Source organism: Pinus tabuliformis, chromosome X, assembly GCF_031772625.1.
Source record: "Pinus tabuliformis cultivar Carrire ecotype Pingquan chromosome X, CPIR1, whole genome shotgun sequence".
NCBI lineage: Eukaryota > Viridiplantae > Streptophyta > Pinopsida > Pinales > Pinaceae > Pinus > Pinus tabuliformis.
Window position 1 is genome coordinate 1,099,792,978 of NC_142308.1, and position 21,663 is coordinate 1,099,814,640.

Here is a 21,663-nt window from a genome sequence, read left to right on the forward strand (position 1 = left end):
AAATAGACATTTTCTTTGCATTTGTTGAGAATTTGAATCTGGAACATTTGGATGTAGTCCTCAGACTCCTTGTTCATTATTTGGGTGGGGAAGCTAGGAAATAGTTCAATATTCTAAAAAATGCTTCCATTAATAACTAGGAGGAATGGAGAAATATTTCATGTAGGAATTTGGGGAGAAAAGGGACCATGGATATATTCTTACAGAATTTAATGTAGTGAAGAAAAACCTAACAAATATGTTTCAAAATTCATAAAGAGGTTTAATAAGTTATATAATAGTCTTCCTGCTAAAATCAAACCTCCATAAGTTACTACTAAGGTGGTTTTTGTTGGAGCCTTTGAACCAGAGTTCAGGTTTATCCTCAAAGAAAGAAAGTCTCGTACTATGGAACAAATCCAAATATATGCCCTAGAAGTTGAAGAAAATTTCACCTCCACTCTAAAGAGGAAAGGGAAATTTGAATATGGTGACAGGAGGAGAGGAAAGGAAGAAGACAGTTCTTCAGTCGATGTAAAAGAAACTCAAGAAAAAAAGTTGAAGGAGTTGAAAAAGCTGATAAGCAATTTGTCTATAAACTGGTAAAACTGGAGTTGGAGAACAAAAACCCTCCAGGAAAAATTCAACCAACTCCTAACAAAAATTTTAACCCCAAATATAGGATGCCTCCCTTGCATATCTTGCAAAGGGAGAGAAAGGATAAAGAATATCATATTCAGCTTCCTTTGTATTTAGAAGAGGATCTTGGGGAAAGCGTCATAGAAGCTATAGAAGTTCAAGATTTTTTTTTCTCTTCTATCTCAGAGGGAGAAAATGAAGTAGAAGAACTTGAAGGAGAAGGGGATGATATGGATGCTCCATTGGATGATGATGAGATATATAGTTATTGCAAACAGTTTTCTAACTCCATGCAAACCTAGTTGCATAAGAAATATGATCTTAGGTCATCAAGGTGATGGTTTAGTGGGCAAGATCAAAGTAAATAAACTCTTCATATAATTTCTCCTAATCCAACAGATAAAGGGAAGAAACCACTCAACACTGAATCACCAACCAAAAAGTAATCCTCCAATCCTATTGAAAATGAGTCTAGAGCCTCAAAAGCATAGTAGTTTCCCCCATTGATAAAAGCAATCTGTAATGAGAACAAAGATCTTATCAAGTCTGCTAAAATTGATAACAATCCATCTGCCTTTAATCTTCAAAAAGAGTTGGATAAAGTCAAAATATTTGTCCCTTTGATTGATTTATTGAAACAAAATTGTTATAAAGCTCAAGTTTCTTAGTTTATGAGCTCACCCACCAGTAGCACCCTACAAGACAACCTTAACCTATAGGAAGAGAGGCCCACGGTTGTGTTTGGACCCCATGTGGAGGAGCAAGAATCGTTGACTACCCTATTCTATGTCACCATAGTGATTCATGACCTATTACTACATAATTGTATGCTTGATTTAGGAGCATATCATAACTTAATTCCATATTCTGTGATGGAGTAGTTGGGACTGCAGATAACAAAACCATACAAATATCTATACTCCTTTGATTTTAAAATATTGAATTTCCAAGGTACGATGAAAGATCTAGTGGTTAGTTTGGCTTAAATCCTAGTAAAAAGTGTAGTAATGGATAATATATTTATTGATACCCATACAAGATTTGGTATTCTTTTTTCCAGGTCACAGGGAATGGAAATTTGGGGGTTCATTAAGCTAGATTTCACATATTCTACCATTCCTATGTTTGGCAAAGAGTAGTGTCGCTTATATAGGGAATCTAGATTCGTGAAGACAATTACAAGGGAAGATTGTTCAAAAAATTCTCGTGTATGGTAAAGAGACTATTGGAAAAATATGGTCAAATTATAAAAGACACCCAAGTTGAATGTTTGACTTAGCTGAGTAAAAAAGAATTGGAACATGACAAGGTATGTAAATTGTATTTTGGTGGTGTGTTATTGGTATCTCCAAAAGGTAGTTTGATCCCTCTCTCTTTGAGGCTGGATTTTGAAGTGATAAATAATGTTGTTGAATATGAATTTTTGTTGTTGGGGTTCCAAGCTACTAAAAACCTTAATATGGGGTGTTTGACTGTGTTTGGGCATTTAGAGCTAGTGGTGAAGCAAATAAAAAATCAATGCCAAACCAAGCATCCAAGATTGAAGTCCTATAGGAATGAAGTATGGGATTTGATTAAATTTTTTTCTTAACCTTCAATATTCAGTTCTTGCCCAAAGAACAAAATTGGATGGCTGACTCTTTGGTAATTGCTGCTAGTAATTTCAGACACCCTCAAAACCCCTTTCTTAGATATGAAGTTGAGGTCAGGTACAAGCCTTTAGTACCAAACAATGTGAGGTACGGGTAGGTGTTTTAGGATGAAGAATAGATCAAGCACTTCATGGAGGTTGTTGGGGAATTATCAAACTTATTGATTGACAAGGAGGAAGAAAAATAAATAGTGGAACAAGTTGGGAAGGATCTATTGCTGGTCAAAAAATAGTGCAACTAAAGCAAGATATCATCCCCAGAGTGTTGCTTCGATTGGAAAGGCTCTTCAACTCAAATGATGTGGATGTTATGCTAGTTGAATAAGAGCTTGAGGATGAGGTGGAGGATTGTAATATTGACACTGAAGAAGATCCTAGAATCATGAAATTAGCTAAAGGAATTCCTAGGGAATATAAACAAAGGTACTTGGAAATTTTCAAGGAGTAAATGGATGTGTTTTCTTGGTGATATGATTATTTGAATACTTTGGATCTCTATGTCATACAATATGAAATTTCTCTAAAAACTAGTGTTAATATAAGCAGAAGCTCAGGTGAATTAATCCCCTATTACTTATATGAATTGAAAAGGAGGTGAAGAAACTATTATAAGCTAATATTATTATGCCTTTGAGGTACTCAGATTGGGTAGCAAATTTAGTTCCTATTAGGAAGAAGAATGGGGAAAGAAGGCTATGTGCATATTTGAGGAATTGTAATAAGTTCTCACTGAAAGATAACTACCCTTTTCCTAAAATGGATTATATTATGTAGAAAATGGTAAGGTCTACTCGAATGTCCATGATGGATGGTTTCTTTGGATATAACCAAGTTGTTTTACACATTAAGGATCAAAATAAAATAACTTTTACTACACCATGGAGAACATTTATGTATGCCAAAATTCCTTTCGTCCTCATAAATGATAGAGATACTTTCCAAAGAATGATGCATATAGCATTTGTTGGAGAGTGGGATAAATTTGTAGTGATATATCTAGATGACATAACTGTTTTCTCTAAATTGGAAGAATAGCATGTCAATCACTTACAACTCACTTTTGCAAAATGCAAAAGGTATGGTCTATCCTCAAACCCCAAGAAATCAAAGTTTTCTTTAAGTGAAGGGAAGCTATTGGGCCACATTATGGAAAAGGAAGGAGTAAATATTGATCCCAAAAGGGTAGAGGTTATTAATGATATCCCATTACCAATGAATAGAAAATAAATCCAGGTTTTCTTGGGTAGGATAAATGTTATAAGACAATTTAAACGAAACTGTGTTGAAATTATGAAAGAAATCATAGAAATCCTGAACAAGGATAGGGAAGTGAAGAGGACTATAGAATCCCAGGAGTCGTTACTCATAATTAAAAAATATTTTTCAGAAGCCCTAGTCTTAGCTAGCCCAATTTCTCATAGACCATTCTTCATTTTCTCTTTTGCCTCTCCTATCATAGTGGCAACTATTTTATTGCAGAAAAATAGTGAAGGACTGGAGCATCTGATTGCATTTTTTAGCCAGGTGTTGTGAGATGTAGAGTTGAAGTATAATATCTTAGATAAATATGCCTATGCCTTGGTCAAATCCCTGAAGGATTTCTTAATTTATGTCCTGCAGTCAAAATATAACAGCTTATGTCGCTACAGCTATTGTGAAATATATTATTGTGCAAGGTAATAATGAAGGAAAGAGAGGCAAGTGGATTGCCAAGATTGAAGAATCTGGCATGGATATCAAACCCACTAATTTGATCAAGGGGCAAGGATTAGTGAAAATATTATATAAGGCTAATTGCAAAGCCTTGGTCATAAGCCTATTGGAAAATATGGAAGAAGGTAAAGAAAAAGAGGGGAATAAAAGCATTATATCCTCAACATAGAAAATTTAGATGAAGTACCACACCTCACATTGGTACAAATATATTGTCCATCATTTACCTTTTATGAAGTTCCCGGTAAATTTTGACAAAGTTAAATACAGGGCCTTGACACTAAAGGCTCGGGAGTTTGTTATCTCAAATGGCTAGCTAAACTAGAAGGACCCAGTGGGGATTTTTATTTTATGCCTGGTATAAGAAGAGATTCCTAAGGTGATAGATGAATTCCATAACTGTGCCCATGGAGAACATTATAGCTGGAGAGCCACAACCCATAACATCCTTAAAGAGGGTTTCTATTGGCCCAAGTTGTTTGGTGAGGTTTGTGCTTATGTCAGATGTTGTTAAAAATGTCAATTTTTTTTCCGAGAAGCATCATTTAGCACCCCTCACCCTAATTCCTATTTTTGTGGAGGAGCCCTTCCGGCAGTGGGGGCTAGACTTCATTCGATAAATACATCCAACATCCAATAATCAACACAAATGGATACTTATAGCCACTGATTATTTCATGAAATGGGTGGAGGCCATCCCAACCAGAAATGCAACCAATGCAATGGTCATTAAGTTTATGGAGGAGAATGTCCTTGCTTGATTTGGCCACCCAAGGAAGATTATCACTGACAATATTTAGGTATTTAATTCTTCCATTTTTCTTAGTTTTTCCAAATGTACAACGTCATTGTGGGATACTCCACCACCTACTATCCATAAGGAAATGGATATTATGAATCTTCAAATAAAACTCTAGTAAGGATTATGAAAAATACCATATTAAAAAATCAGAAAAACTAGGACTCACAATTGAAATTTTCTCTATGGGCCAATCGAGTGACTACCAAGACATAAACTAGGAAGTCTCCCTTTAAATTGGTATATGGAAAGGCTGCAGTTTTCCCTATCCAACTAGCCATGCTAGTGGCTAAACTTTTATCTAATTTTAATGAGGAGCCTAATCCTCTAACTAAGAGAATAAATAAAGTGGTAGAACTGCAAGAAAATAGAGGACGAGTAACTCAAAACCTTATTAAATACTAGGAAAAGATGAAGGCTCATTTTAACAAAAACGAAAGGGGCAAATCCTTGTAGCCAGTAGATTGGGTACTCAAAAGAGATACTAGGAGAAAGGAAAAAGGAAAACATGGGAATTTTGATGCCTTGTAGTTTCGATCTCTCAATATATCTGAAGCAAAAGGAAACAACACCTTCTAATTTGAAAACTTGGATGGTGAGGTGCCTGAACTGCCTATGAATGGGCAGTTCTTCAAGCTATATTTTCAACATTAAAAGGGTCCATTTTCACACACTGTATATACTGGTGATCCATTATACATACAATTAATCTTTTCAGTTCCCACTCCTTCTATTTTTGTTTTCCATGCACCTGAATAAAATGACTCCATGCACAATGGTAAAGGCTACTAATCTGGAGGTTGTCAAAGAATTTCTTGCAATACATTATCTCCAATTGGAGTCGATGTTGTTATCTATTATAATGCCTTTCATTGCTTCAAATGGCCCTATTTTTCATCCATCGTACAGAGGAGGAGGGGCACAATCTTGATTGGATAAAGGGAAATCCAAAGGGAGAGCCAAAATTCGAATGCCAAAATCAAAAGGGAGAGTCGAAAAGGGAGAGATGAAATGAGAGAGATGAAAAGGAGAGTCGAAATACCTGGAGCTGATTTTCAGAATGATGGATATCGAAAGGGATGGAATGGGCGGCATATCGGAACCCAAATTTTGGAAGGTTGGTCATTTTGAAACTCCAGAGATTGGAATTTTGTAGGTTCTAAATAGATGTCATTCCTTGATAAGTGCCAAGGTTGTGGAGAAGGGAAGTACAAAGGAAATCATCACAAAACCAAGGATCCCAACAACCCTTTCTCTCTCCTCCGAGAAGACACATGGTAGCAAATGATTGGCCTAAAGAAGCTATTGAGGCAGATGACATCAGTAAGACGTGGCCATACATTGGACATGTGGTAGTTATTTTCAGCATTTTTGATATCCTAATGGGGAAAATCCATGTGACACATTTCACCACTCAGGGGGAACCACGTGGTAATGATGATGTCTATATGACTTCATCTCGGGGGTCAACATATGAAAAGTTGGAAATATCATAACTCCTTTATACAATCATTTTGAAAAAAATTCAATGAGAGGGAGTCCGATGTTGAGTGGCCCCTGGTCATGAGGACCCAAAAGAACATACGACACTGAGAGAGAAAGGCACCTAAGTTCTTTAAATAATATCGGAGGAAGTGGACATCATAAATCTATTCCAATTGTATTTTTAAAAGGTTACGATACTAAGGGGATTCGATGCATTAATGGCTTATGGTTGTGGAAGCCCAAAGAACTAAGCATGGAAGAGAAAATACAAAGGTATATAGGCTCTTGGCAAGGGCTTGAAGGCCTTAGCTCCTAAATTCCAAGCCATTGGTCTCAACATCTGGTCCCATGGAGGATAAATAGGAAGAGGTGCTAATCAACAAGGAGTTAAAGGCCAATCATAACATCGTAATTCGTAACGTTCTTTTAGTAAAGTTTTGATACATAAGGTTGCGAGATCTCTAGTGTTGTGTTGTATGAAAGCCTTTGGTCACAATGCATGGTACTATGGTAGATAACCAGAAAAGGATATAAGTAAGAAGGAGTTGGGGGCATAAGAATCTTATGAATTCGTAATGTTTTCTTTTAAAAATGCTACACTATATTGAGCTTCAAAACTATAATACATAGAGTATGGAGGATGAAAGGGTCAACAACTATCAATTTTTTCAGTCATCAGTCACTGTAGAGGACCTCCAATGTGACCACACTAAATCATGACCTACTCCAAAAAGAGGGAATTTTATCATTTAGAGGGAATTTAATCATCTAGATAACGGAGCGTGAATCTATCTTAGGATATCAGGGGAATCAACATCAAAGATATTTTGTTGTGTCGATTATGACACCTCATTCTTTTCATCTTTTTTTAATTTCACATTTTCAAGAAAATAAGCAAGTTTGTTAAGTAATCATTAGGACATCTAGTCCATTTACATGCTCAGAAAATTGTAGCATTCTGAGATATTTTGTAAGTATTGTTTGAGACCTCTCTTCGTATAAAAGGGAAGAAGAAATTATTAAGAAAGGTTCCTAATTTCTATTTTCAGAAGTTCAGAGTTTTATGTTTAAGGGCTCCAAGTTTTGTTTTCAGATGAGGTTCCAAGTTTAGTTCTATTTTCCTGTTGTAGGGGTTGTATTTCTTTTGCATATTTCACAAGTTTAGGCCTCACACACACTAGGTTAACATAGACCCTGAGGGGGCCTGTTGGGTAGGGGCCCCTTAGGTCTAAGTTTTTTTTCCAAGTCATGTAAAGATTCCTCATTTTGAGGAGCACAATGTGATTAGCGTAGGGTTATAAGAGTCAAAGGGGATTTAGGGTGGGTCAAATCCCCTTCCTTTGTAAAGGGATGGCATCATCTAGTGTATTTTGAGCTCCACCCATGGTTTGTAGACCATGGTATTGTAAGGGTAAAAGAATATATAAAGTTACGTTTTAGCAAGTCTAAGGCAATGAATCAATTGATAAATGTAATGTTTTGAGTCTATAATTAGGAGATATTTATGTATTAAGGCAAAGGGGAAGGCTCTTATAGTTATGCACATAGAGACCTTCTTAATTTTGCAGATATGTGCGTAGGACCCTGTAGTTGTGTGCGCAGGGTCAGAAAGATTGTATATGGGGAGACTTGACTAATAAAGAAGAATTTTGCGGCAGATCTGTGTACTTTCTTATGTTCAGGTAGTTTCGGTGTTTTAACCTATTTCTGGTTCATTTTTATATATTTCTTTTGCAATTGCATCATGAAGGTTCAAATATTGTTTTATATGATGAGTAATACATGTTAGATTAGTTACGTGCAGTTTGAAAATCTGTGAAGTAGGAAAACACTTTACTACTATAACAATAAGGTTAACGGTTCACAAAGGTTGTATGAAGACCTAAACTATTAAGAAAATTATAGCCACACTTCATAGCCCCTCTGGATGTAGAAACTTGGTTCTAGAATTCCGCAATATTGCCTCGGGTGAGAATGCAGTCTATGCGAGCAGGTCATTGCCAAAAGGGCTGGTGGTATAGGGTTTTGTTGGATAGCGTAGCTAAATTTGAACTTGGGTCTAAGCCCCTGAAGCCAACAAATGGTTCCTTTTCTAGGACAGGGATCTATTTGAGGGAGGTATGTTGTGGTGACTGACTAGAAAATAGATCCAAAATTGGGTAGACTGGAAGTTGCACAAATTTACAGCACAGGAAAGAAGAGATCCACACCAGTCAAATGGAAGGTGGTTACAAATGTATATCTATATGAAAAAACACGAGGTCTTTTTTGCATCGTTTGCTAATGAGCTGCAAAAGTGGCTTTCAAAGCTAGCTGCAAATGAGCCATCTTCGAAACATGACGATCCTATTGTGTGCACCCGAGAGATGATTAAGTGACTTAAGGAGTCTTAAAATAAGGTCACGAGAGTTTTTGATTACTGGATCGATAGTATCCTTAGATGCTTCATTACTAAATTCAAAATTGACACAACAATATCCTACAGTGAAGCTGAGCGCAAATTTTTCAAAGGATTATGAGGTAAGTGTCTGAATTTCTTAAAGCTCTAGATTACAATGTTGTTATGTGAAAAGGGTGTGATGCCTATAAATTTATGTTTAAAAGAAGCCAGAATGAATCCACATAAATCAAAAAAAGATTTAGAGCCAATCGTGACAAATTTATTATGGGTGAGTACAATCCATTATTGGGTGAATCAGATAGCGAAGAAGAAATGAGCCACCCTAGTACACCTAGAGGTGCGGCACAGTCAGAAGCACAAGACACTTTTGGGATTCCTCACTCGTACATTGCACCTACACCTTTGCCTCCACCTCATACAACTACAGCTCCACCTCCACCTCCACTATTCAACATGGCTAACATAGTGAATATGCCTTTCTTTAAGGGTAAGGGATCATAGGATCCTGATCAATTTTGATTTGTCACAGAAGTTGCATGTAAAGCATAAGAAATCAATGACAATGATATGAAGAAAGTGCAACTTGTCACAAAAATGTAGGGTAGAGCATTGTCATGGTATATCAAGTACAGTACAATGAATCCAATTTCTTCACTAGATGTGACAAAGAACACATTGAATGTGAAGTTTAAGAAGCCCAAGTTATAGTCACATTGCATTACAGAAATAAAAGAAATAAAGCAAGTTGTCAATGAAACTACCTTGGATATAGATCAAAGGTTAAAATGTTTGATTTGACAAGCCAACTTCTAGGTCTCTAATGAACTGCACAAAGAGTGGTATATAGTTGCGTTATTGCCACACCTCAGCTTACTACTCTCATAGCAAAATATTGGGATGCAAGTGGAATAATTAGAAATCGCGATCAAATTAGAAGCTTCACCGATACAAGATACTCACAAAATGGTTTAGTAGATACAATCCATGTTGGCACGCTTGCATATGGAGTTGCAAGACCTAAAGAAAGGAAAGGACATTTGTCCTAAGATGCGATCAAAGTTATGGTGCCTAAAATGTAAGAAGGAAGGTCACTATACGGACCAGTTTCCTATCTATCATGATTATTTGGCTGGAAGAGGTCCCAATATTTTGAAACCAGAGCCTAGTGTTGGACCAACTACTGGACCAAGAATATGGTGTAGCATTTGCTGAGTTGCAGACTAGCACCCGACTGATCACTGCTATTTTTTATAGAAATATGTGTAGTAGTCATAGAAACTATTTTGTAAGTTCTTTTGATCAGTAGGACATGATGAGATCCACTGTCACAGCTATGACTTAATGATAGATCGGACCCTGACATAGAGGATGCAAGATGAAGGCCACGTGCATGAAGATAATGGTTCACCTACGGTCCAAGGAGGATTTCAAGGTCGAGGAGGAGGTGCTGGATGAGGACGGGGTCAGATCATATTCTATAATTGTGGAAAAGATGGACATTATGCACGAGATTATCAGAATCCAACTCACCCTTCATGTTAGTATTATAGACAATTTAACCATGTGATAGAACATTGTCCTATTTTAATGGCTAAGGTCCAAGAAAAGAAGAATCAATAGCATATGTAGAATATCCAAATGATGTGATCTGAACCGCAGGAGGATGATCCAAGCATTAATATAGTGACACGAGGTGGTGTGAATACCTGAGAAGATAGAGTAGAAGGTAAAAAGCTTGTGGAAGGTACCTGGGTTAGGAAGGCAGGAGAAAAGAGTACTAGGTTTGATCTGTAGAAGGAAAGGAAACTTTCTTGTAGGTGAAGAAGAGTTTCATTGATCTAGAAGCTTCGATATCAAAGACGTAGATGTAACTAGTACCAAGGAAGAATGCTCTTGAAGTAGGCACTATGATGGAAAACCTTGATTTGACCTTTTCGAAGTCCTTTATGTAGATGTGTATGAAGTTGCTAAGGGACCAAAAAGTAGTAGAAGGGGTGCAAGAATTAATCGAAAACTATGTCAGTAAATGTTAAAATTGGCAACCAGGGAAAAACTTCATGTGGGTCATATTATTCATGGCTAATAATATTTTTGTTAGATTCCTCTCGTCGAGAGGTGTAGGATTGATATAAAGATCATCCAATTCCGATAAGTATTCATGGAGATATGAATTTATTTTGATTATGGAATTATTATCAAGCCGACCTACAACTCATGTAGGCTCAGAAGCCCAACAGTCACATCTATTCACCCACCAAAGTTGTGTATAAATATAAGAGGAATTTTCCTCATTTAGACTCACTCATCTCATCACATCTCTCTCTCTCTACTACGCAGATATGAGTCTCTTCTCTACTGCGCTGAAATGGGTCTCTCTCTCTCTCTCACATGTGAAGCCGGAAGCTGTTGAATTTGAAGCTGCAACTACAGAAGTAAATATTGACTTGCATGGCCTAGAATATCTCCTCTTTGGAACTGCGATGTAGGTTCATCTGAACCTCCTTTGAAATCTGCAACTTTTGGTGGTGGAATGAAGTCAATCTGACGAACGGTTTGCAAGATATCGACTGCCCTAATTTGAAGCCAGAAACTGCTGAAACTGAAGCTGCAACTGAAGAAGAAAATATTGACTTGCATGTCCTAGAAGATCTCCTCTTTGGAACTACGCTTTAGGTTCATCTGAGCCTCCTTTGAAATCCGCAACTTTTGGTGGTGGAATGAAGTCAATTCGACGAATGGTTTGCAAGATATCAACTGCCCTAGTTTGAAGCCAGAAACTGCTGAAACTGAAGCTGCAACTACAGAAGTAAAGATTGACTTGCGTGGCCCAGAAGATATCATCTTTGGAACTGCGCTGTAGGTTCATCTAAACCTCCTTTGAAAGCCGCAACTTTTGGTGGTGGAATGAAGTCAATCCGACGAACGGTTTGCAAGATATCGACTGCCCTAGTTTGAAGCCGGAAACTGCTGAAACTGAAGCTGCAACTGCAGAAGCAAAGATTGACTTGCGTGGCCTAGAATATCTCCTCATATGAACTGTGCTGTAGGTTCATCTGAACCTCCTCTGGAAGCTGAAACTTTTGGTGGTGGAATGAAGTCAATCCAACTGTCGGTTTGTGAGATATGGTCTGCCCTAGTTTGATAATGAAGCCGCTAATGTTGATGCTACTGATCTAGGGTTTGCTACTGCTGATATGAATCAGATTTATTGTACTATTTCTCTCTACTGAATTATTGAAGATAAAAGAAGATTTGATCAAAGGATTTCCCCACACATTGTGGGGTTTGTCCCTGGCTAGCCGCCACATCTTGTGTCTCTTGTCTTGGCTTGTTTTCTGTCGATCGTTTAATGTTCTATCTGCACTTTACTTTATGTACATGTGATTACTAATCGGTGGAATATAATAAGAAAAAGAAGTAAACTGTTATAAGCATAGAACATACCATAAATTAACAGTAAAGGCAGCCATAGCCTAAGCAACGTGCAGAAAACGCGGTTAACAAACACAAGAAAATAATTGGCCAGGAAATGCGATTAACTGCAAAGATTGGAAAATTTGAAATGGATCAAGTAATTTTGGACTTGGGGTCAAATGCGAATGTATTACCGTAGCAGAATTGGGAGTGGATGGGGCAACCAAAGGTGCAATGGTCACCAATTCTGTTGCACATGGCCAATTAGCAAAAGATTATCCTGATGGGTCAGGTGTAGGGCATTATGGTGGATATTGAAGGATCAAGTGTAAAGGTGAACTTTGAAGTTATTGAGATTATGAATAATAATAATCCTATACAGTGTTACTTAGAATCGATTGGGATTTGAATATGGATTCCATAATCAACGTAAAAAGGAGAAGTATGGTATTTAAAAGTAATGGTACCAGGGTCATTGTCCCTTTAGATCCTTCTGAAGGAGCGTGATAAACAAAACCCGTCTACGAAGAATATGGTGATGAAGATATTGATCACATCTAAAAGTTAACTACATACAATGAGGATTGGATCAACCCCACTACAGATGGAAGGGTAAGCTATGAGAAGGATAGTTCATGTCATTCAGAATCACATGAAGAATTGGAGAACTAGCATAATTGGTTGCATGAAGTTTCTATTATGCGTTGTAATAGAATGACAAAAATCTCTTTGCTACATATCAACCGATGTGCACAATTTTCCATATTATGATGGGATAGGTGATTTTATCATATTTCTAGATGAATTTGAAAGGAATGTATCAGAAGAACAATGATTCTAGGCCTTGGATATAACTTTTAGGGATATTCCTATGCGATGGTGGGGCACACATAAGGATAATATAGGATATTGGTGAGAGTACCGATGATTAATGAGGCTCAAGTTTGGTCATGAAAAAACAAGGATCATAGAGAAGTACAATGGATAATATGATCCTAAAGACCATTTGTCTCATTGGACTAAGGCTTGGGGCAAATAACCTCGACCAGAATGGGTACACGTATTTGTTCACACTTTGGATGTAATGCCAATAAATTGGTATCTTGAAATAGATTTGCATCATGGTACTGTTAATTAGAATGATATGAAGGATAATTTTATATTAACCTTTAGCTTCGAGGATGGTTTTCAATTTATAGATGATTCCCTTCAAGAAATTAAAGAAGCAATTTTATGGACACCTAATGAGTCGATCACTTGGTTACAACCTCACTGGAATGCACATTTGTAGAATGCACTAGAATGCTATAATACGAATTCTAAGGAGGGCAAGGAAGATCCACACAAAAATAATATTTCTGAGTCAAAAGGATGACATGAAGTGGCGGGATGATATGTTGCAGTACCTGCTGTAACATAGCCAGTTAAGACGAGGAAAGTCAACATAGACTCATAGGTGGAGCCCAAGTTCATGCGCACAGGATATTATTGGGATGACGATGCAATAGGAAAGGTTATCGAGTTAGTGCATGAGTACTAGGAGTTATTTCCAACAAAGTTGATGAAATTAAAAGGGCATCGTGGGAGACCTGGGTGCCATGAAAATCACTTTAAAGCCATATGTGAAGCCTATAAAACAACCATCGTATAGACTCAACCCAAACTAAAAGGAGAAGGTAACGAAGGAACTTGAGAAGATGGTTATGGATGGAATAATTGAACATGTGGAAGAATCTGACTGGGTGAGTACAATGGTAGTACAGGAGAAGAAGACAAGGGAGAAATAATGATCTTTGTCAACTTAAGGAAGTTGAATGGCACATGCATACATGACCCATTTGCAGCACCATTCACAGATGAAGTTTTGGAAAATGTAGGAGGGAAGGAGGCGTACTCCTTTATTGATGGGTTTTCTGGGTACCATTAGATTAAGATAGCACTGAAAGATAGGAGTAAGCCCACCTTTGCAACTGAATGAGGATCCTTTCAATATACAATCATGACATTTGGGTTGAAGAATTCACTGGCGATATTTTCTAGATTGGAAGAAGGAGTTCCACATTCATGTGGATGCATCATGTGTAGCTTTGGGAGTTGTCTTAGTGCAGCCAAGGGAGGGGGATATGATCACCTGATTGCATTTGTGAGCTGCAAATTTTCTACGGTAGAGAGGAATTATCCTACAACGGAAGGAGAAGACTTGGCTATGGTGTACGTGTTGCAGAAGTTCAGGCAATACTTTTTGGGTGCACACTTCAAGATGTTCATGGACCATTCCACGATGAAATACTTCGTGAACAAGCCCATGTTGGGTGGGGGGAGAATATTTGTAGAAGCCTGTTGTTGTTCCAAGAATATGATTTTGAAGTAATAGTCAAGCCAGGATGACTGAAAGTTGGGCCTAATCATCTGTCTAGAATTAAGACTGGTGAAGAACAGACCAACATTGAAGGATTTCCTAATGTGTAGCTCTTCATAGTAAGGGTTTCTCATGAACATTTTGTAGATATTTTTTACCTTTTGAATACAATAGTAGCCCTTAAGGAGTATACAAAGAAACAGAAGAATGAACTATAGTTAGAGTGACAAATTTTTCTCTAATTGCCTAGGATCTATATAAAATGGGCCATGATGAAATATTGCGTAGATATGTCCCTGACCATGAAAGACATAGTATTTTGGTTGAAGTGCATGGTGGTGTCACGAGAGGGCACTACATAAGAAAAACAACCGCGCATAAAATTTTGACGGCAAGTCTATGGTGGCCCACATTGCACAAGGATTCTAAGGACTATTGTAGTGCTTGCAACATTTGCCAGAGGACGGAAATACCATCACAGAGAAATGAATTTCTTCTAAACCCACAAGTTATTTTGTAGGCTTTTGATAAGTGGGTGATTGATTTTGTGGGGCTGATCAATCCACATGGCAAGAAGACTGGTGCACGCTACATTATTACCGCGGTGAATTATCTGAGAAGGTGGGCTAAAGCACACTTGATAAGGGATTGCAAAATAGACATTATTTTTCACTTCATATTTGATTATATATTGTCAAGGTCTAGGTGCCTGGATATCCCCATGAGTGAAAAAGGAACACACTTCCTCAAAAACATGATTTAAGCTTTAACGTAAGAGTTTTTGGTACGTCACCAGAAGAGCATGCCTTATCATCCTCAGGCGAATGGCATGGTGGAGGCTTTAAATAAAATTTTGGAGAACGCTTTGAAGAATGTGTGTAATGTCAACAAGAATGATTCGGATGTGCACATACCCACAGTGTTATGGGAATACTAGACTACTTGCAAGAAGTTGACTAGGTAGACTCCATTTAGGCCAGTGTATGGACATGAAGATGTAATGTAGATGGTGTTATCCTCTACAATTTCCTAGGCTGAGGAGGAGATAAAAAGTGGTAACCTCGAACCACTTTCAACTCAGTAGTTAGCCCTACTGAGCTAGAGAGGGATCTCTTAAAGTTCTTATCAATGAATAACTCTAAAGAACAAAGTTTTTAGGCTAGAGATGTATGTTTGTTTGTGTTTTTATGAATTTGACATTTTAGGGTTTGCTGCACTAGGGTTTAGAGCCAATGATTAGGTCTAGGTTTTAGGAATGCAGAGATAAAGATAGAAAGGAGCTAGGCATATGAAGGCTATGGATTACTTGAAATATTGTCAATATAGTATAGATTAGAAAGTTTTGAACATACTAATGAGCATATGTAAGTATGCGTTCATTAGTTTTTAGAAGAAATAAACACAACTATGAACACCACATAAACAGAGCTTGAAGTCAAGAATCCTGTCTATTTAACTGTAAGGTAATTCATATATAGAAGAAAAACCATGTGAAGAAAGATAATTTATCGATTAGAAACCGATAGAAATATTGAACAAACACCATACACTCATAGAACTAGAGTTCCTAAAAAATAGATGCAACTACTCCTGTATTAGTTGAAAAGATCATAACATCTAAGATTCCTCCACAAAAGTCCCACCCTTCTTTCTAAAAGAGAAATGATACATATAGACTCATTTAGAGCACTTCCCCACCTTTAGGAGTCAAATTCCTAGGTGGTGGAACTAATTCGAAGATTCGCTCAACCAATAGGTGAGAGTGAGAAGGTTAAACACAAACACTTCTCGTAGACTTTGATTTCGATTTTACTTCCTTAATGAGGCCTATTAAACCACAAAAAATACCTATCATGTCTATTTATTCATGCTTACATCATCTAACCTCTAACCAACTTCAATTACATCAAGATTTTTGACTTTGGCTAAGTCAAACTAAAAACTAAGAAATTTACATAGTGAAATTTTAAATGAAGAACACCGGAAATTGTGGAAGCACAATGCCGAATTTTAGCCCACATTATGGTGCCTTTATGAGGTCCAAATGAATATCTTATCACATATTAAACTAGCCGTACAATTCTAGTTTCCATAACACCTTGAATTTTTTAAAATGGCCCATGGGAAGGCCTTCAAATATCAAATCTCCCAAGGTCACTCCAGGAGTGTAGCGCCTATCAAAAAGAGGTCAAGAAAGCTTATTTTTGGCCACTTTTTTACGTTTTTCTCAAAATTTAGGCCTCATCTGTAAAATATGAAGAAATGGGTTTTGATAGGAGGCCAAGGGCTTTCCAAAAATTTAAACTTTTCTTGAATTGAGTTCTTGAGGAAAAAGCGCAACGCCTGGGACTGCTAATTTTCTACATAAGGCACCAAAATTTGCAAAAAAACAAAAATGATGAAAATTTCCTCAAAATTGGTCAAGAGTTGTAAAATGAGGCATGTTAAGCCCTCATGGATGCTTCAACAAGCATCTCCAAGTTTCCTTTATCATTTTGGTCCTTTTGGGCTTCTTTGAGTTTGTTTTCAAGCTGCTTGACCTTGACATTGCAAATCATGTTTTGAGCCTGGTAATGGTGTGCCATGTGCCTTAGCAGTTGATTGTCTCTTTTAGATTTGTCTAGAAGCTTAACCAAATAGTCATTTCCCCTATTTAACCAGTACTATTTGTCTTGATTGACCTCTAAAGCAATTATGTCCTCTAGGTCTAGCTCCTCATTCAGTAAGATGTGTTTTTCTTCTTCCTTTAATGCCTTTTTAGGCCCTTTAGTTCATGGCCTCTTTCTCTTACCTTTTCCTTATATTGCTTCAGGCTCATTTGTCTCCATTACTGCTTTTCCCCTGCATTCTTGCTGTAATAGTTTGGTTTTCTCTTTCTTTGTGATCAATTATTTTGCCTTTCATTGACTATTTTCCCATTCTAGGAATGAGATGATGAACCTTGCTCTTTCCATGTTGACTATGAGTTCCTTGATATGATAATTTTTTTCTCTGATCATCTACTACATGCTCGAAACCGCATTTTCTGCCTCTAGGTCAACCAACTCAAACTCATGCTCAACCAAGTCCTTATCCTACACTGATGGTCCCTGTTTTTCTAATGTAGAAGTCTTGGCCCCTTTATCACCATAAGAAGAAAACAAAAGCCTATTTCCTATTTTTTACATCCTTTCCGCCTCAAGTTTAGGTGCTTTAGGCATTTCCACTGATTTTCTAGAAGAACCAATTTCTGCTGCGTGTGGAGCCTGATTATCTTCTATATTCAAAGGTATCGCCGCATTGGACCCCAGTTTGAAATGGGGTGGCAACGTCGCCCGTAAAATATTCGTTGTAGGGGGTCCAGGGGGGGGGCTGCGACCTTTGGGGAGCCCCCCCCCTAGTGGGGGGCTTTGGGGGAAACACTACCGAAGCTAAGAATAGATGTAAAATTGCCTTGTAAAATGTTGTTATTTCATAGTCAATCTTGGCCGTTCATTAGGCGGAGATCTAACAGTAGAAGTTATGTTTAATTTAGGGTTTTTTTCCCTAGAAGGCAACCCCTCGCTATATATGAGGGAATTGTATTACCTCTATGTAGATCTGTATTCTGAGTGAGGAAGAGAGAGGAGATTGAGAGCGAAGAAGGAATTACAATGGATCTACTGTAGGTTGTATCTCTTCAATTTGCTAGATAGTATAATAAAAGAAGGATTGGATGTTTGTCCTTGGATGTAGCCCAAACTAGCTGAACCACGTATTATGTCTCTGTTGTTTTATGTGTTTTCAGTGTTTATATTTTTGCAACATTTTATGTGTTCCATTGGTCTGTAATATATAATTTTCTAACAATTTCCATTTGTTCTGTTGGCATGCTAGGAGGATGAGCTGCCACATTGGATTCGTGCCATTTTAGAGCTATCCCCAAGAAAGATTCCCATGTCATATTCTTATTTGCAAGTTTATGAAGGAATATAGTCTTGATCAAACTATGATGAAATAGACTAGGATAGTGTTCTTTGTTCTTCATATGTATCCTCTCTGACATCTTGGTAAAGCTCCTACACAAATAGTTGCACATATTGAGTGGTTTCTGAGTTGTAAAGTGCATTAGAAGCCAAATGTGATAGGCATATAGTCTAGAGAATCTTCCTTCACATGTGAATAATTTCATGAAAACTTTCATCAAGGGAGCATACTTCTCCAACAGGTACCTGAAAGGTATGATATGAGCATGTTTTTCCCTGTATGGTGTTCTCAAAAAAGGTCTATAATGTTAAGGATCTAAGTTCATCCCCTTGAACCAATATTCACTGTGATCTAGTAGCCCTGTAGCAAGTGAAATAGAGGCCACTGAAAATGTGAATTCAACACCAACAATAATGTAACTTTATCCTTTCAAATGATTAGCAACACAATCTGTTAACTGCTCATGGAAACCCACTTCATGCACCCTTTTGCAAAAATCTAAGCAATTCACATCTTCAAAGCATTGTTTGATAAAGGGTGATGAATTGATCTCATTGCAGTTTGAGTGTTCATATCTGAGAATTTTTCCTCCCTTTTGATGTTTCTTCCTCTATCGTGAAGAGTCTCCTTCCATGGTGACAGAAACCCTAGTAGCATGAAAATGAGAAAAAACAGTGAGGGATGAGTGAGAAATGAAATGAAGGGTAGGTAGAGTTGAAAAATGGAGAGGGGAATTTTTAGGAGGTAAATATGAACTATGAAAAAATTATGAAGATTAAAGGAAGTGAAATGAAGGAATGATGTATTTGTGGAAGGGGGAAACTAGAGTTTCTAGGAAAATTGTCCAAATCCCATAGGAATCAGCTAGGGTTTCACTTTTAGTGAAGTAATTTAATGTTTTGAAGTTGGTTTAGTGGTTCATGTAGCATATTAAACATGTGTAGAGGTGTAGGATGAGGGTTTACATGTTTAAAATAATGAAAAAACTAAATGACCATCATTAACCCTATCATCATTTCATGGAAAACTCACTAGAAACCCTGATGAATAAATCTTAGCTTTGAATTGATCTTGAAAATTAAAAAGTATAGTAATATGGTATACTTACTTGTAAATGAGTCTAGGATTGCAAGAAAAAGGATGTGCAAGCTTAAAAATCCAATTTGGGTGAGTTTTGGGCGATTCTGAGTTCCTATGGCCCAAGCGCAGCATAGTCTCTGGGAGCACAACACCCAAGCAAAAAAAAGTGTCTGTGAGTGTAGCACTCGCCTCCCAAGCCCAATGCAATTTCTGGGAGCACAGCAACGACCTCCCAAGCGCACTGCAATGTCTGGGAGCGCAACGTCGGAGTTTTTTTTCCAATTTTGCCTATAAAATCAAGTCTTTCTCGCCAATGGAAGGGATAGATCGATGTGCAATGAGGAATAAGAGGCAAATAAGATGAGTTTGGGGCTTTTTAGTTTATATAGGAAAATTAATTTCCTTTTTTAAAAGAAATGGGACCCACAAACCTTTGAAAAACTGTTTTTTCACTTTTTCAAACAGAGTCACCTTAGAAGGTTAAAACCTGGCTATATTTTCACTTTTTGAGCACCAAAACTTCTTCTTCTAGAGCCTTTCAAACTGAAATCATGATGAACTTGTGAAAACTCAACAAGTTAATGTCAAAGAGCTACTTGTCATGCTTTATTCAATGTTGGATTTACACATGGTAATAATGGACCTTGAAAACCCTAATGACCTAATGAAAAACATGAAACTGAATGGAATGATGATAATGACTGACATGAGGATAACTTTCTTTTATTATGACACCCTCATGTGAACAAGATAGGTAACCAACATAAGTGACTTTCCCAAAATACTAAACTCATTCCTAGACCAACTAACCAGTAACCAAATTTTACTTTGTAAACCTAGTGACATGGTAAAATTTGATTTTGAGACTCCTGACAAGCTTAGTAAAAGCACATTTGATCACTGGTGACAGGAAAACAAAAATGACACTAACATTGAATCCATCTAGGGATGGAAGCTCCTTGAAGGTGTCAAAAACACCTTAGATCAACTAGCCTTATTCATTGCGCAATGGATTCAACATGCAAATAAGCAACAATGACTCAAAACCGACTAACTTTTTGACATGACGTGACTGGAAAAGTAAAATAAAAACAAAAACAATAGCTGATCAAAGAAGTCTTATGGCCTTTTCTTCGGGATTCAAACTCCTATGATAGCCGCTTAGATGCTGGAACATAAAAAACACACTGGTATATACAATGATGATGAAATTTCATAACTCTTTCAAATATAGTAGTGCTTGAGAAGCCTACCATTGATCACTCCTCCTTAATAATCTTCTCCGTCCATTTCTTCCAATAAAAAAGCATTCTTTCCTCTAAAAGTAGAAATTCTGTAAGGTCCCTTCCACAAGTTTTCAAATTTTCCATGTTTTCCCTTTTCTTCATTTCTAGCATCCCACCAAAGAACCACATATCCTAAATTGAAATTGTCTTCTTTGGTCCTACAATCATAGATCTTTTTAATCCTCTCCTATGTTTATAATTTTTTTGCAGAACTTCCTTTCTAGTCTGCTCTAAATGAATCATCTGCTTTATTCTTCTTTTCATATCATTGGTCTCACTGTCTAATTCCTGCAGAATTTTGATGACCAGGATAGCAAGAGATGAAGGAAACACTGTGTCAATTCCATAAACAAACTGAAAAGGAGACATACCTATTGATTTCTTAGTGCTAACTCTATCCACCCATAAGGCATTAATGAGATTTTTATGCCAGTTCTTCTTGTTCACTTCTAAAACCTTCTTGATGATGTTAATCAAAGATTTGTTGGAAGATTCGGCCAGACCATTCCCTTGTGGATGATAAGCACTGGAATGTCCTAATACAATATGGTACTTAGCACAAAACTCCACCATCCTTTTTGACTTGAAGGCAGCAACATTATCAGTAATTATTTTCTATAGACAACCAAATCTAGACAAGATATTAGATTCCATAAATTGAATGATAATAGAATTAGTAGCTTGCCTCATTGGGATTACCTCAATCCATTTTGTAAAGTATTTTGTGGCCATCATAATACATTTATGTTGCGCTGGTGATGAAGGATAGATCTTGCCAATGAAGTCAAGACCCCACTGTTGAAAAGGAGCTGAAATTGAGATTGGGTGTAAAGGTAATGGCAACAACTTTCTCTTTGCTTGGAAAATCTGACATTCATGACAACTCATCACTATTTTATATACATTAGAAAA